This window comes from Podarcis melisellensis (assembly GCF_964234715.1).
Source record: "Podarcis melisellensis genome assembly, chromosome: 12".
Lineage (NCBI taxonomy): Eukaryota > Metazoa > Chordata > Lepidosauria > Squamata > Lacertidae > Podarcis > Podarcis melisellensis.
The window spans coordinates 49471504-49484876 of NC_138544.1; the positions used below are offsets into that span (position 1 = coordinate 49471504).

At 43.9% G+C, this 13373-nt stretch overlaps 1 protein-coding gene across 2 annotated transcripts in view; it reads right to left on the reverse strand.

Moving 5' to 3' along the window:
* DPP6 (dipeptidyl peptidase like 6) overlaps positions 1-13373 on the reverse strand; it is a 492205-nt gene that overhangs the window by 424053 nt on the left and 54779 nt on the right. The window contains exon 1 of one of the 2 annotated variants that reach the window (XR_014173293.1): positions 8069-8538. The exons of the other annotated variant lie outside the window; for it this stretch is intronic. The gene's annotated coding sequence lies outside the window, so the exon portion shown is untranslated. Of the gene's footprint in view, positions 1-8068; positions 8539-13373 lie in introns of those variants that run through there. 2 annotated transcript variants of the gene reach the window in all.

The window sequence follows — 13373 nt, forward strand, 5'->3', positions numbered from 1 at the left end:
ATCCTGTGAGTTCTGGTTGAAACAAAGCCCTCGCTTATTATATGACTTGTCTTAATTCTGGAATTTGTGGAGTCCTATTAAAGGTAACAGGGCACAGCTCATCGATTTTTTGGTGTTCTGTTGTAAGATTCCACGTGATTAGGAAATAGAATGGGATGGGATAATGTTTCTTCATGCACAATGAAAGAAAAACCAACCCCATATTTTCCCCGCTATTCAATCATCATTAGCCATTAAAGCCACAAGATAATGAATTCAAACATTTTATACAATCTTTGGAGAATAATGGAACTTAAAAAAATAGGCCATTATAAAGATTATTTATATGTTCTCACAGGTCATAAACACAGAATCAACTACATTATTCAGTGTGTAATCTAGATGGAATCTGAGCCCGGTATCAACAATACAATCAAGACCTGAAGCAATCATTATGTAGTCACATAGCCTTTGCCATTAATCCCCGAGTCGCCTACAAAAAATGTTGCCTGTACCCAGAGGGCAACTCTGGTTCTGTTTTCTTGATACTGGAATCAAAGCAGACAAACAACAACACATACATACATACATACATACATACATACATACAAAGACTTGCAAGGAAAAGAATGGAAATAATGACTTAACAAAATTCAGGATTTGGCAAAAAATAACATCTTATCTGAGAATGAGAATTATAAGTGAATATGTAAATCAGTTCTGGGTATCCTAGTTGCCCTTTATACAATAATGTTAAGAAAACAATTACCTCCCACAAAAGAAAATTCAAGTAGGTTTTGAATTCAAGTAGATTGGAACCTAGTGGAAATTAGCATTGGGCTGTTAATCCAAGATAACCAATTATACAGCTAGAATTCCTAAGCTACCATCACTAAGATATGGCTTGAGTTGATCAGTTTGCATTACTTTTATCATAATGCAATGTTTATTTAAGTGCTGGCATCCTAGGCATCATATAAAAAATAAAATGATAGGACCTCGTGAAAAGGACTTAATATTTACATTAGATAAGGCAAGGGAATAAAGAGGGGGAAAGGCTCCCAAATTAAGCTAAAAGAAGACTAATGACCCATCGTATTCCCTTAAATTCTACAGGATTTCTGCCCATTTAATATTTATTTAGCAACCGCAATAGGAGATGCAACCGTAAGTTGGACAGAAGCCCTAGAAAATGAGAACTCACAAGAACTAGAATGCTGTCCCTATTTGCCCTTTACAGTTAACCAAAATAGTAAGATTCAGGAACCAAAGAACCAGTACAGTTTCGTGTGTTACCAGAAGTAGGAGTGATGGAATAGCTACACCAATTTTTTTACTTGAAAGCACTGGGAATGAATGCACTCTCTGTAGTAACTGCCATTCTACCAGCTCACAGTTTGGAGAGATGCCTTTAACTGAAAGAGAGACAAGCCATTAGGCTAAATTCTGACCTCAATTAAGTCTGTTTCACTTCAGTAAAAGTATTCCCTCTTTGTGTGCCAAATTCATAACTCAAGTAGATACAACTGCATAAATTCCTGTGCAATTGTGCCTTTTTGGAAGTGTGGCTCATTGATTTGCAAAAATGTCAGAAAGGATAGTATTTGGTCACGTAGGGTTTATTGCCATCGTAATACTCATCTCACCACACAAATCGTAACTGGCTCCTCCTTGTGTGCATGTGTGCAAGAGAATATGTAAGCAAGTGGAGATGTCCATTGTCAACATGAAGGCCTTCCAGTTATCAAGCACAAAAAACTGCCTACTAAAGGTGGCCTGAGAGGTAGTTAAGCCCCTAGTGAAAGCAGCTAGTAAGGGCACCAAGTGAGTAAAGCAAATATTGAATGAAATGGGTTTAATCCTGATGGAAGCAATTATTATATCCTACAACCCAACAGCTTTCCTGAATTAAATTTACCCACAGTCAAATTAAAGGAAGATGATCACATTGACAAAAAAGAGCATCTAAAATGCAAAAGCTGAACAGGGAGCATTTAAGTTATAACCAAAGGACCGTCTGAAGTGGAGGAACAACGGCAAAAGTTTTAAATGTTTGAAAAAATATGAAAATGAAGTAAGTGAGCAATTGTTCACGAGTTCTCCCGAGATTAGTAGTTATATGTTACAGTGATATTCAGCAAGAAATCAACTCAGGGAAGTTAGGAAACTGAACATTAAATCTCAGGGAAATCATCCTTACCTTAGGCAAGAGGTAGGCGCAAGATGTTCTGCAGATGTTGCTGCACTACGGCTCTAAGTAACCATCTTGGGCCATGCTGACTGGGGAGGATGACAGCTGAAGCCCAGCAACATCTGGTGGGCATCATGTTGGGTACCTCTGGCAGTAGTGAACCTTCAATGGAGACGACGGCATGGAAAACACCCCAGCCCAAAACTTTAAGCCAGGGGTGGGGAGCCTCTGGCCCACCATATGTTGCTTGATTACAACTCCCATCATCCCTCACCATTCACAATGCTGCCTGGGGCTGATGGGAGTTGGAGCCCAACAACATCAGGAGGGACATAGGTTCTGTGCCCCATTATATACAGGGGGGAAACCAAAATCCTCACACTCCGATAATTTCCCACAACATCAAGGATCCAAGCTCCTCTTGTTCTTGATCACTCTGATTTAAACAAAGAAAAAGTCAGTAATACTCTATGTAAATGTATTCAGTGGCCATCTATTATTATTATTTTTACAAGTATTTGCTTCCTCATTGCTAACAATTTCATGGATTGAACTATGAGCATAACTATAGAGATAGGGAAGGAACCACCCCCTAATCTAGGAACTGAGGTTAGATGAACGTAAGTACACAAGAGGAGCTGGCTGGATCAGACCAATGGCCCATCTAGTCCAACATCCTGTTCTCGCAACAGCCACCCAGATGCCTGTAGGCAACACATAAGGAGGCGCCAAGCACAGGAGCACTCTCTACCCCTACCCCTACCGCTACCCCTACCCCTACCCCTATGGTGTTCGGCAACTAGTATTCAGAAGCATTACTGCCTCTGAACATGGGGAAAGAGCATAGCCATTGTGGCTAGTGGCAGCTTTATATCTGCCTCCCTGCATTTCTCAAAATCCACAGTTGACAGACCCATTAAGAGTAAAAATGAAAACCGGCAAAAGTATTGTTAGCCCAGAAATGGAAGCAAGAAGAAATTCTCATGAAAGAAGAATGGCAGATGAAAATAATGGACTATGCAGAATTGGACAAAATGACAGGAAGGATTCGAAACCTGCGGGAACGGAGATTTACAGAAGATTGGAAGTAGTATACGAACTATTTGAAGAGCAATTGTAATCATCAAATTACGCTAGTAGGATTACAAGAAGTTTTGTAGGGAGAAATATATGAAGTGCTACAGTATAGATAAAGAATAGAGATATTGGTTATGAGTTTTAAATGTAACGGGGAAAATAAGAAATGTATACTAAGAGATTAGATTGGAAAAATTTTAGACTGGACTGATGGAAGTCAAAATATTGAATAAGATGTAAAAAATATGTTTAACTACTGTTGAAATGGTATGTTAAAAAAACTAATAAAAAATTGTGTAAAAAAGAGTAAAAATGAAAACAGTGACAGTGGCCACTGTTGCCTAGCACAACCGATTAAAGGAAACACATATGCTTACTCGAGAGCAATCAAACACTTCTTAAATTTCACTACTCAAATCACTTTGGCATGTCTGGGATCTCTTGCTGTAGGGTGGAGTGAAGCTTCTGCATTTTCCTTTCTTTTAGGGTGAGTTTTTTATGCACATAATTCTCCCACCCAACAGTTGGGCTACGTACTCAAAACACATTTGCGTGTCATTGCACACCTCAGGACTGTTGGATGTATGTCCTTCATGGGAGGTTTTTAAAACAGAAGTTGAATGGCCATCTGGTCAGTGATTCTTTAGCTGTGATTCCTGCATTGAAGGGGGTTGGCCCTTGGGGTCCCTTCCAACCATACCATTCTATGGTTTTACTCTTTCCAAGTTGCCCATCTGTCTGTCTACACCAGTGGGCGGTGAATGGGCACAGACTTCATACATATGGTTACATTTTCAAATTGAATAGAAAGTGTTTTGGCAGAAGGGGGAACATATCAAAACACAGTATTTCTCAAGGAACTGCAGGATATGTGTGGATTGTGTACACGGTATCACAAACCAGCCGTGGGAGTGAACGGAATGCAGAATAAACAGGAGTGTGTACACAGCCTTAGTCCCAAGTAGCACCAATGGCAGTTCGATCCTATAAACACACACAGAGAGAAGTAAGAGTCCATGTCCACTCAGGAGTAAGCTAGATTGAGTTCAATTAGACTTAGTCCCAGGCATGTGGTGTATCAGGTTGCAACCTGAGCTATGCAACAGAATGGTCTCTACCACAACACAGCAATTATGGAGCTATTTATGTTCTCCATTTGAAGCATATGCAAATTTATTTTAAAAAATAAGTGATTATATGGAAGCAAACCTATGCCACTTACCAAAGCATTCAACTGAAATAATGAACTGACATACTCAGAGTGCCTGGGAGCTTTGCCTCCTTCATGATATTCCCTCTGCTAGTTTGATGAATGAGGAATGCAATAGAGTAAAAATAGAAGCTTTTCCAGGCTGCACAATATGTGTGTGAGGGGGGAGGGGGAACCAAAAATAAATGCAACTTTTATCCGTGTGTCACAAGGTCTAGTTTTTACAAAAGCTGGTTTAATTAAAAAACTTAAGACATCAAAAAGGTGTAGGGGCACTGAAATATAGTTACAGAGTTTTCATAACAAGACAACAAGGCTGCGTTACAGAGTTTTCACAGGCTGTCTTTCACACATGAATGAAGTAGTTCAATTTAACAAGAACCTTTCAATGAGAGAAAGAGATCAATAAATACTCAGCAAGTTGTCAGGAAACTTACAATCAAATTGCTCATAGGAATACTGCCCGAAAGCTGTTTGATTACTTTCCACAATCAAGCAGGTAGCAGTGTGTTTATGAACGAAAGACGGACACACACTTTAGAATTTGGAGGGACCCCACCCCCACCCCTGAGAAAAGCAGTTCATCACCTGCCACCAAACATTGCACAGAGTAACTGGAGCATTGCTGATAGACCAAATCTCTGCTGTAATTTTGCCTATCAACTTTTTTCAAGATAAATGTACTATGACATATGTCTATAAGAAAAATCCTAGAAGGGCACAATGGTTAGTGAGTGTGTTGTTGTTGTTGTTGTTTTACAAAAGGAAGAAGAAAGTTTTGTTACGTGGGCAACAGGAATGAGAAAAGTTCAGAATGGAGTAGAACGGAAACACATTGGCCCAGGGCATGTGTTGGATACCTTTGGCCTACAGACCAAATTTGATGTCTCTCCCCAGGACTCACCTCTGGCCAGGTCTCCTTACTGGCTCTGTCTCACCCTCCTCAAGTGCCGTTCCCTAACTGGAACGTGGCCTTGAACATCCGCTGCTTCCCTGGATGCGGAAATTGCTTGTGTGTGCTTGGGGGGGGGGAGACATAGAAGTGTATAGCTTTGCCATGGCTGAAATGTAGGCTGCTGTACAAAGTAAGAGACACATCTATTGCTCTGCCCACTTTGGGGTCTAGTGCCACTGGCATGTGTCCCCTTGAAGGTTGCCCAGCATTCAATGTGGCCCTTAGGCTGGAAAGAAAGGCTCTCTCCTCCTAGTCTAGCCACTTTGGAAATGTCAACATTAACAAAGAATAGATTCCATGGCAAAATGCCCTTTCAAAATTAATCCAGCAGCACAGTACCTTGAAAACATCATTGAGCAGAGCTATTATGTCTTATGTTTTCCAACTGTCCATTAGTAGTGCTCAAATGCATTAGGACAGATGACACGTGTTGCTACAAAACAGATTACAGGTTGCAATGGCCAAACACCAACTCCCCTTACAACCAATACAATACTTACTAACGAAGACAAAGCGTAACAGACAAATCAGGGGTAATATTTAAAGCTAAGTGTCAGTTCTCCAGACCTGTGACTCAACAATTTTGGCTGAACAGATCTCCACCAAAGTCGAGACATCTGCACGCACTCAGAACAGCCCCACAAGACTTCAGAACAGACAACTGTGGAATTAATGGAGTCTGTGGATCGCAGCCAGTTTTAGCACTGATTTCAATGAAAGAAATTGATCCGGTAGTGCTTACCTCTTGCTCTACAGCTATGTTCCTAGTTCGTTCACTATGTGACCTAGAATTAAGTGTGTTGATCTGTTCCACTCTAGCACCTAGCAGAACTTATGGCAACTAACAGGGAAAGAGGAAACTCCTGCCAGAAATAATACAGATCAGTTTATTTAGCAGGAGCAGGGAAACCTATTCCTTCCCTTTAAAGAGATCATTAAAACGTAATGAGCAATAGGTTTCTCTTTATTAATACTGCAACATTGTACATGCAAATCAGGCTAAGGCTGCAGCATAATCAGCTGGGAAGCATGTCTAGCTGTTCTTTTAGTCACAGCCAAGTCAAAAGAAGCTATAGTGACCTTTAGAGAGGGAAAGGGTAGGTGGGAGAAATCCTAAGCAGAAGAACCTCTGTTTCAAGCATTTTGCAAAGGATTGACAATAGAGATGGCAACAGTCATGTTTAATGCAATGTTCCATTTTGAAAACTGATTCCATAACTTCCTGTTCAGTCCCCTTCGTTGGATTCACAGGTCACATAGTACTGCACCTTCCTGTTGAAAGAAAGGGGGGGTAGGCAGGGAGCACGATTGTGCTAGAAAGAGCATTTCCTTTCAACAACAAAAAGAAGAGGATCGTGAGTCACCAACAGGGGCTTCAGTGAAAGGACGCAAAGTACTTGAATTGCTGTATTTAAGTACCACAGAAGAGACAGAGGCCGACCTCCAAGCACACACGCACACCTTTCACTTAAGCATTAGCCATTTCCTAAGTAATGAGCGTGCAAGATAGTTTACCGAAAAAAGCAGCTACTAACAGGTAATTTGTAAGTGTTTATATAAAAAGCATCAATAGTTATTTTTTTTATTAAGTTAAAAGAAGAAACATATCACCTATGAAGACATCACGTGCCACCAAACAAACCACAAGGGCACACACTCTCACAAAAATCCCATCAGCATACCCACAGCCAGTACAGCCCATAAAGCACCCCCCCCCCCGCAACGAACCACTAAACAAACCAAACCCTCCCTCGATTGAAGGAGGGCAAAACAAACGCGTTTCATCAGCGCCAAGATGGCATCCGGCGCTTCCCCAGGAGAACTCAGCAAATTTTATTGCTAAAAAAAAGTACCCGACCAAGAATAAATAGATGGGAGGGAGGGGGATTGGGAAGGAAGGAAAGAAGGAAGGAAGGGAGAATTGTTGCTTAAAATAAAGGCAGAAAACGGGAGGTGGGGAGGAAGACCCCCACACACACACTCCGGTGCTCAAGTTGTCAAAGTTGTCAACGAGGCGCTGCTGATGATCTTGGTTTCAATTCCCCCAAAATTCAACACCTCCAGACATCTTGTAATCCCCGGGGAAGAGTTCGGCGATGCCACCTGAGACCAGGCACTGAACCCTTCGCTTTGCACCTTCCGCCAAGTCCGAGTGAGAGAGAGAGGGGGGGGGACAGGAACAGCCAGAGCGCTTATCAAACTGGAAACAATGGACTGGGAGGAGGAGTAAGCAGGTGGGGGCGAGGAAGAAGCAAGATCTTTCAAATCCTGAGGTTCAAGTTCAACCTCCGCGCACTCTGCTTCTCCCATATTCCCCGTTACGATAGCTAGACAGAATGTTTATATATTCCATCAATCTTGATATAAATGTATAGAGAGAATGGGTTTCCAAGCCCACAATAGAAGCATCTACACAGACAAAGATCATCGCCATCCGGTTTGGGGGGGGGAATCCACCTTAGGCAGACCCATCTAGTATTTAAGGAGGTGGGCTCCAAATGCAAAAGGCGTGGGGGAGATCCTGTGGACTGCCCAGATCACGCTTCCCCCAAGAAGCAGCACTGCATATATATATATATAGTATCAAACAAACGCCGAGAAAAGACGCCCCGGAGTTACTGAGGCGCAGGCGGCGGCGGGAGTCGTCGTCACTTACCATCATGTTGCCTTGCATTTTAGCGGTTTTAATCATTGCTTTCTCCTTCATTTTGCCTTTGGATGGGGAGACGGTCTGATGGAAAGCGCGTGCCTGCCAGTCTCCTTACAATACAGGCTTACTACTTAATAATCCATCGGCTTGGTCACTTTAGTCAGGAAGCTCGGCTTTTTACACTTGCGAGGAGATGTTTATTCGTGGGGAGGGGGGAAGGAAACGGGAGCGGGGAGGAGGGAAAAGAGTTCTGATTTCCAACCCCTTTCCCCCCCTCATTTAAGCTCAACGCCCTTTAAAAAAAAAAAAACACATTCACATGGGATTTTTTTTTGGTGGGGTTGTAGTGGTACCCGCCGTCCTCATCGTTCTTCCGCTCTCCCCATTCCCCTTGCAACAAAGACTCCAGAAATATTGAAGGGGAAGAAAAAGAGGGAGATGCCCAGCTTTGAATCACGTCCTGCGAGAACTCTGAGTAAACATTGGGGGGGGGGGAGAGAGAGAAGGAGAGAGAGGAAGCTCGTCCCCTATCGCACACTCGCCGCCACATCACAAACACACACCGCTGTCGCGAGGAAGGAAAGCGTCGCTGTCGTGATAATATGGTGAGGCTTGCCTCGGTGCACGTGCTAAACGCTTTCTTCTCTTTCTCTCTCTCAGACCACAGACACCGGCAGAAAGAAAAGAGAGCCGCTGCTTTTTATTTATTTTTTAATCAAGGTTAAGCAGATTTTCGGATGGAAAGAATAAAACGGGTGATGTATGTATGGGTTGACTCTTCTCCAAACGCATTTCTATTTATGCATTTGCACCCTGAGGAGTGTCATGCCAGGGAAGAGGATACAAACCCCCTTTTTTCTGCACATGAAGCTGACACTAAGACACTAGGTGCAGGAGCGCCCCCCTCCTACGCGGTTTTCCTCCTCTGTCTTCCCTGGCCGCCCTGATCAGCCTGGGAGCGAACAGCCAGGAGCAAGCGGGGCCACGTCTGCTGCAAGCGAGGAGAGAGAGGGAAGGACTGGTATCAATAACGTTGTTGTTGCAGGTTACTATGGGACACCCGCTACGTTTCCATGGTTGCACTCGTTTGGGTCTGCATCTGAATCAGCTGCCGCTGTCCCCACCGCCCGGGAGGGAAAGAGGCGTGGCACTTTCCCCGCAGCACCCTTCCCGAGGTGCCCGTGCGCCGCCAGCCCTCCCTACAAACTCCCCGGGTAAGATGCTGTTCCAGTTCCTCCTGAGCCACATCTTTGCTACGCTGCCTCTCCGCCCCACTCTGCTCTCCCGCAGCATCCCTGTCTGATTCCTCCCTTCATTCTAACAAGAATTAGTTCGGATCCCTTTGGAGCTGCTTGCCACGCCCACTTCCAGGATCCCTCTTTGTTGTTGCATTTCCGGGACACACACCTACACACACACACACGGTGCTCACCGGCCTTTCCCAGCTGCTCCGGAGACACACCCTAAACCCTGTCTCTAGACCCACTTCACCTTTGCGCGCGCGCGCAAACACACACACACACAAGATGCTGCTACAGCATGCACCGTTCAGTCTTCCCTCCCCATCTTCCCAGGATGCCCTGCTGCTTCTGTAATCCCTTCCATTCATCAATCACCACCGTGGTGGGGGTGTCTTGCGGTCGCTCTTTGCGTTCTTCCATACCCCCCCCCCCAGCTAGGAAGTCATCGATAGGGCTGGAAAACGCGCGTATCGCTTTGCTCCTGCCCTTATTCCTCCCCTGCCCACACTCTCTGAGCGTCCAGCCATTCAAAAGCGCGCTCTGTTCTCCTTAAAAACAAAGCGGGGTTCATTTGATAGTCTAGTCACGCCAATAGCTAGAAAATGCTGCGCGGAGAAGACGTTTCGACTGCAGTTTTCTTTTCCCCTTCAGGCGCCGCCAGCAAATGGGAGGACACGCGACTTACAGCTCCCCTGTTGCAGCGCGCACGCACACAATTCACTTACCCTTGAAAGAGTATTTGGGTCCTTTAGCTGTTCGGCATGTAACTGAGCCAAGAAGGTAGGAAAACAAGCGGGTGATTTGCAAGAGATAATTGCGGCACCACACTTAGCCTCGCAGAGGAGGGCTTTAGTTTTATTTATTTTTAAAACTATATTCTCTGCTAAAAGCTTAGGGGAGAAAGGTTGGCCGAGAGTTTAAAATCATAACATACTTGGGAAGGTTTATGGTATTAACATTTTTTCACAAAAAAGCTTGCAAACTTGTCACCTAAATCAGAGATGGGAAACTTCTAGACTAGTCCTCAGTTGGACTCAAGTCCAGTCAAAACATGACTCCTATTCCCATCAGCCACAGCCAGCACAGCTAATGGTCACGCATGATGGGAGCTTTTAACTACAAGAGCTGAAGGGCCACAGGTCCCCTGGCCTAAAGCTAAGTTTTCAGTCAACCTTCCAGATGAAAAAACCATCTGATCATCTTTAACAGTAAAACCACTTCCCAACCTTCACAAAATCCTGAGCTGCAGCAATCAAGTGGTCCTACTGAAATCAGAAAATTTGCGGGGTGGGGGGTTGAATCAACAGAGTAACCAAAGTGCCTTTTTGACCCAAATCTCTGTGCATAAAACCACAGCAAATGGTCTGCCCTTCTGATGTGATAAAACATATGAACTTACCACTTAGAAGATGAATGTTCTCTCTTTTTCACTTCCTTATTAGAGTTAGCAATGTCCAGTGGCGTAGCGTGGGGGTGCAGGGGGGCCAGCCGCACCGGGCGCAACATCTGGGGGTTAGGGTTAGGGGGTGCAAATCCAAGGGTTAGGGGGCGCAAATTACTTGCCTTGCCCCGGGTGCTGACAACCCACGCTACGCCACTGGCAATGTTACATGAGAGTTCATGACAACGATATACATTGGCTTAAGAGCCTTGTAGACCAGCTCCCTCCAAGAAGAGCCAAACTCAGATGAACTTTGTTGAAACCAATCAACATGAAACTACAGTACAGTAATTTTGATTCACTGTCTTCTTTTGAAAGTGGAAGAGAGTTTTTCTTCTTCCCTCACAATTCCCCAGTGGAGTCATCCAATGACGTTTTTGGCGGACCATTCAGGACAGACAAAAAGAAGCACTTCTTCACACGGCACGTGGTTAAATTATGGAATTCAGTACCAAAATATGTGGTGTGGCCACTAGAGCTGGGAGGTATCTGGTTTTCAATACCACAGTATATCACCAGCTAAATATCACAACATCTCGATATATCACAATATATATCTGCAGTGGCGGAGGGTCTTGCTGGGCCTCCCCACAGCAGCAGAGGGTCCTGCCACACCTCATTAATAAATAATAATAATAATAATTTTATTATTTATACCCCGCCCATCTGGCTGGGTTTCCCCAGCCACTCTGGTGATAGAGGGTGCACCAAACTTACCCACAGCAGCAGAGGGCTTTGACAAGGTGAAAGGCCTTAAAATGCAAGGGAAGTAGTAGTTTTAATAAAAAATATTAAATAAACTTCCATATATTATATCTAATATATTTTCAACTAATTTATGAGTAGTTTAAGTGATTTACAAGTCAAGTTGCATCTTCTTCCCAACTCAGAGCTCTAAGTGGAATCTATACATGCATAAGCCCCACTGAGTTCAACTAAACTTACTTCTACTTTCTTGAGTGCCCACTGGAAGGACAGATCGTGAAGCTGAGGCTCCAATACTTTGGCCACCTCATGAGAAGAGAAGACTCCCTGGAAAAGACCCTGATGTTGGGGAAGATGGAGGGCACAAGGAGAAGGGGACGACAGAAGACGAGATGGTTGGATAGTGTTCTCGAAGCTACCAGCATGAGTTTGACCAAACTGTGGGAGGCAGTGGAAGACAGGAGTGCCTGGCGTGCTCTGGTCCATGGGGTCACGAAGAGACGGACATGACTAACCGACTAAACAACAACAACTTTCCTGGGAGTAAGCCTCATTGAATTCAATAGGGCTTGCTTGTGAGTAGACACACATTTCCTTGCACTGCTTACCGAAAAACACCCTCACCACCATTCTCACATAGTACCTAACCTCCCATTTCAGCATAAGGCAGGCAGATAAATAGTCTCCCCTCCATCCCCTCCCCAGAAGGGCTCACCCAGAAGTCCCCATACCACCAGTCTCTCCCTTTTTATCAAAGGGAGGGAGGGCAAGCAAGCAAGCAAGCAAGCAAGCAAACAGATACGTCTCCTTTAAATAAAATTTTAAAAATCCTTCCTTTTTAATATGAGGTCCAGCACAGAGGGCCTTCTGGTGGTTCCCTCACTGCAAGAAGCCAAGTTACAGGGAACCAGGCGGAGGCCTTCTCGGTAGTGGCACCCGCCCTGTGGACATCCCACCGGATGTCAAAGAGAACAACAACTACCAGACTTTTAGAAGACATCTGAAGGCAGCCCTGTTTAGGGAAGCTTTTATTGTTTGATGCATTACTGTATTTTAATATTTTGTTGGAAGCCGCCCAGAGTGGCTGCGGAAGCCCAGCCAAATGGGCGGGGTATAAATTATTATTATTATTATTATGATTATTATTATTATTAAATTAATTAATTATTATTATTATGGAAGCAACATAAACACCACATTGCCTCTTTTTCTATCCTCCTGGAATGTTAGCAGGCTCTGCATAATTAGCTGAGCTCTTAAGTGAAAAGATACTGGTGAAGCCGAAAGAGTTTGCTGGTTTATGTGAGGACTTACTGTCATTTTTCATGGGTTAGGAGGGAGAAAGGAGAGAGCAAACAAAGCTAGAGACACCCCCTGGGAAGCTGTTAAGTCTCCACCTTTTGTCTACAGGTATATTGCCTTGTTGAAACACTTATCACAATGTTCAATACTGGTACTGTGCAATTTATTGCACAGCCCTAGCCTGGCCACCAACTTGGACTTGGGGATTAGGCAAAATCATGGAGAATATAGCTATGATGGATATGTTCTACTGTACCTCTAATACCAGTAGCTGGGAGTAAGAGACCTGTAAGTCACTGTGAGCCCCTTGACAGAAAGGTGGGGGGAAATATAATGAAACAGCCAACAATGGGCGCACAAGAGCAAACACAGCTACATACCATATAGTGAATGTGCCAACGTAAATACCACTGTAAGAAAGGTAGTCTCCTAGTAACCTCAAGCACATAAAACATTTTAGCAAATTTGTATTCTTTTGCTCCCTGCATGCTTTTGCATACCACATGCCGTAGGTCTTCTACCTCTTCTCCATACCCCACCCCCACCCTGGTTTATTTCTAATGGAGTCATTGGTTGTATCTTATTTCACTTAATTTAATGTGGTTTTGGCACTGCAGTAGCA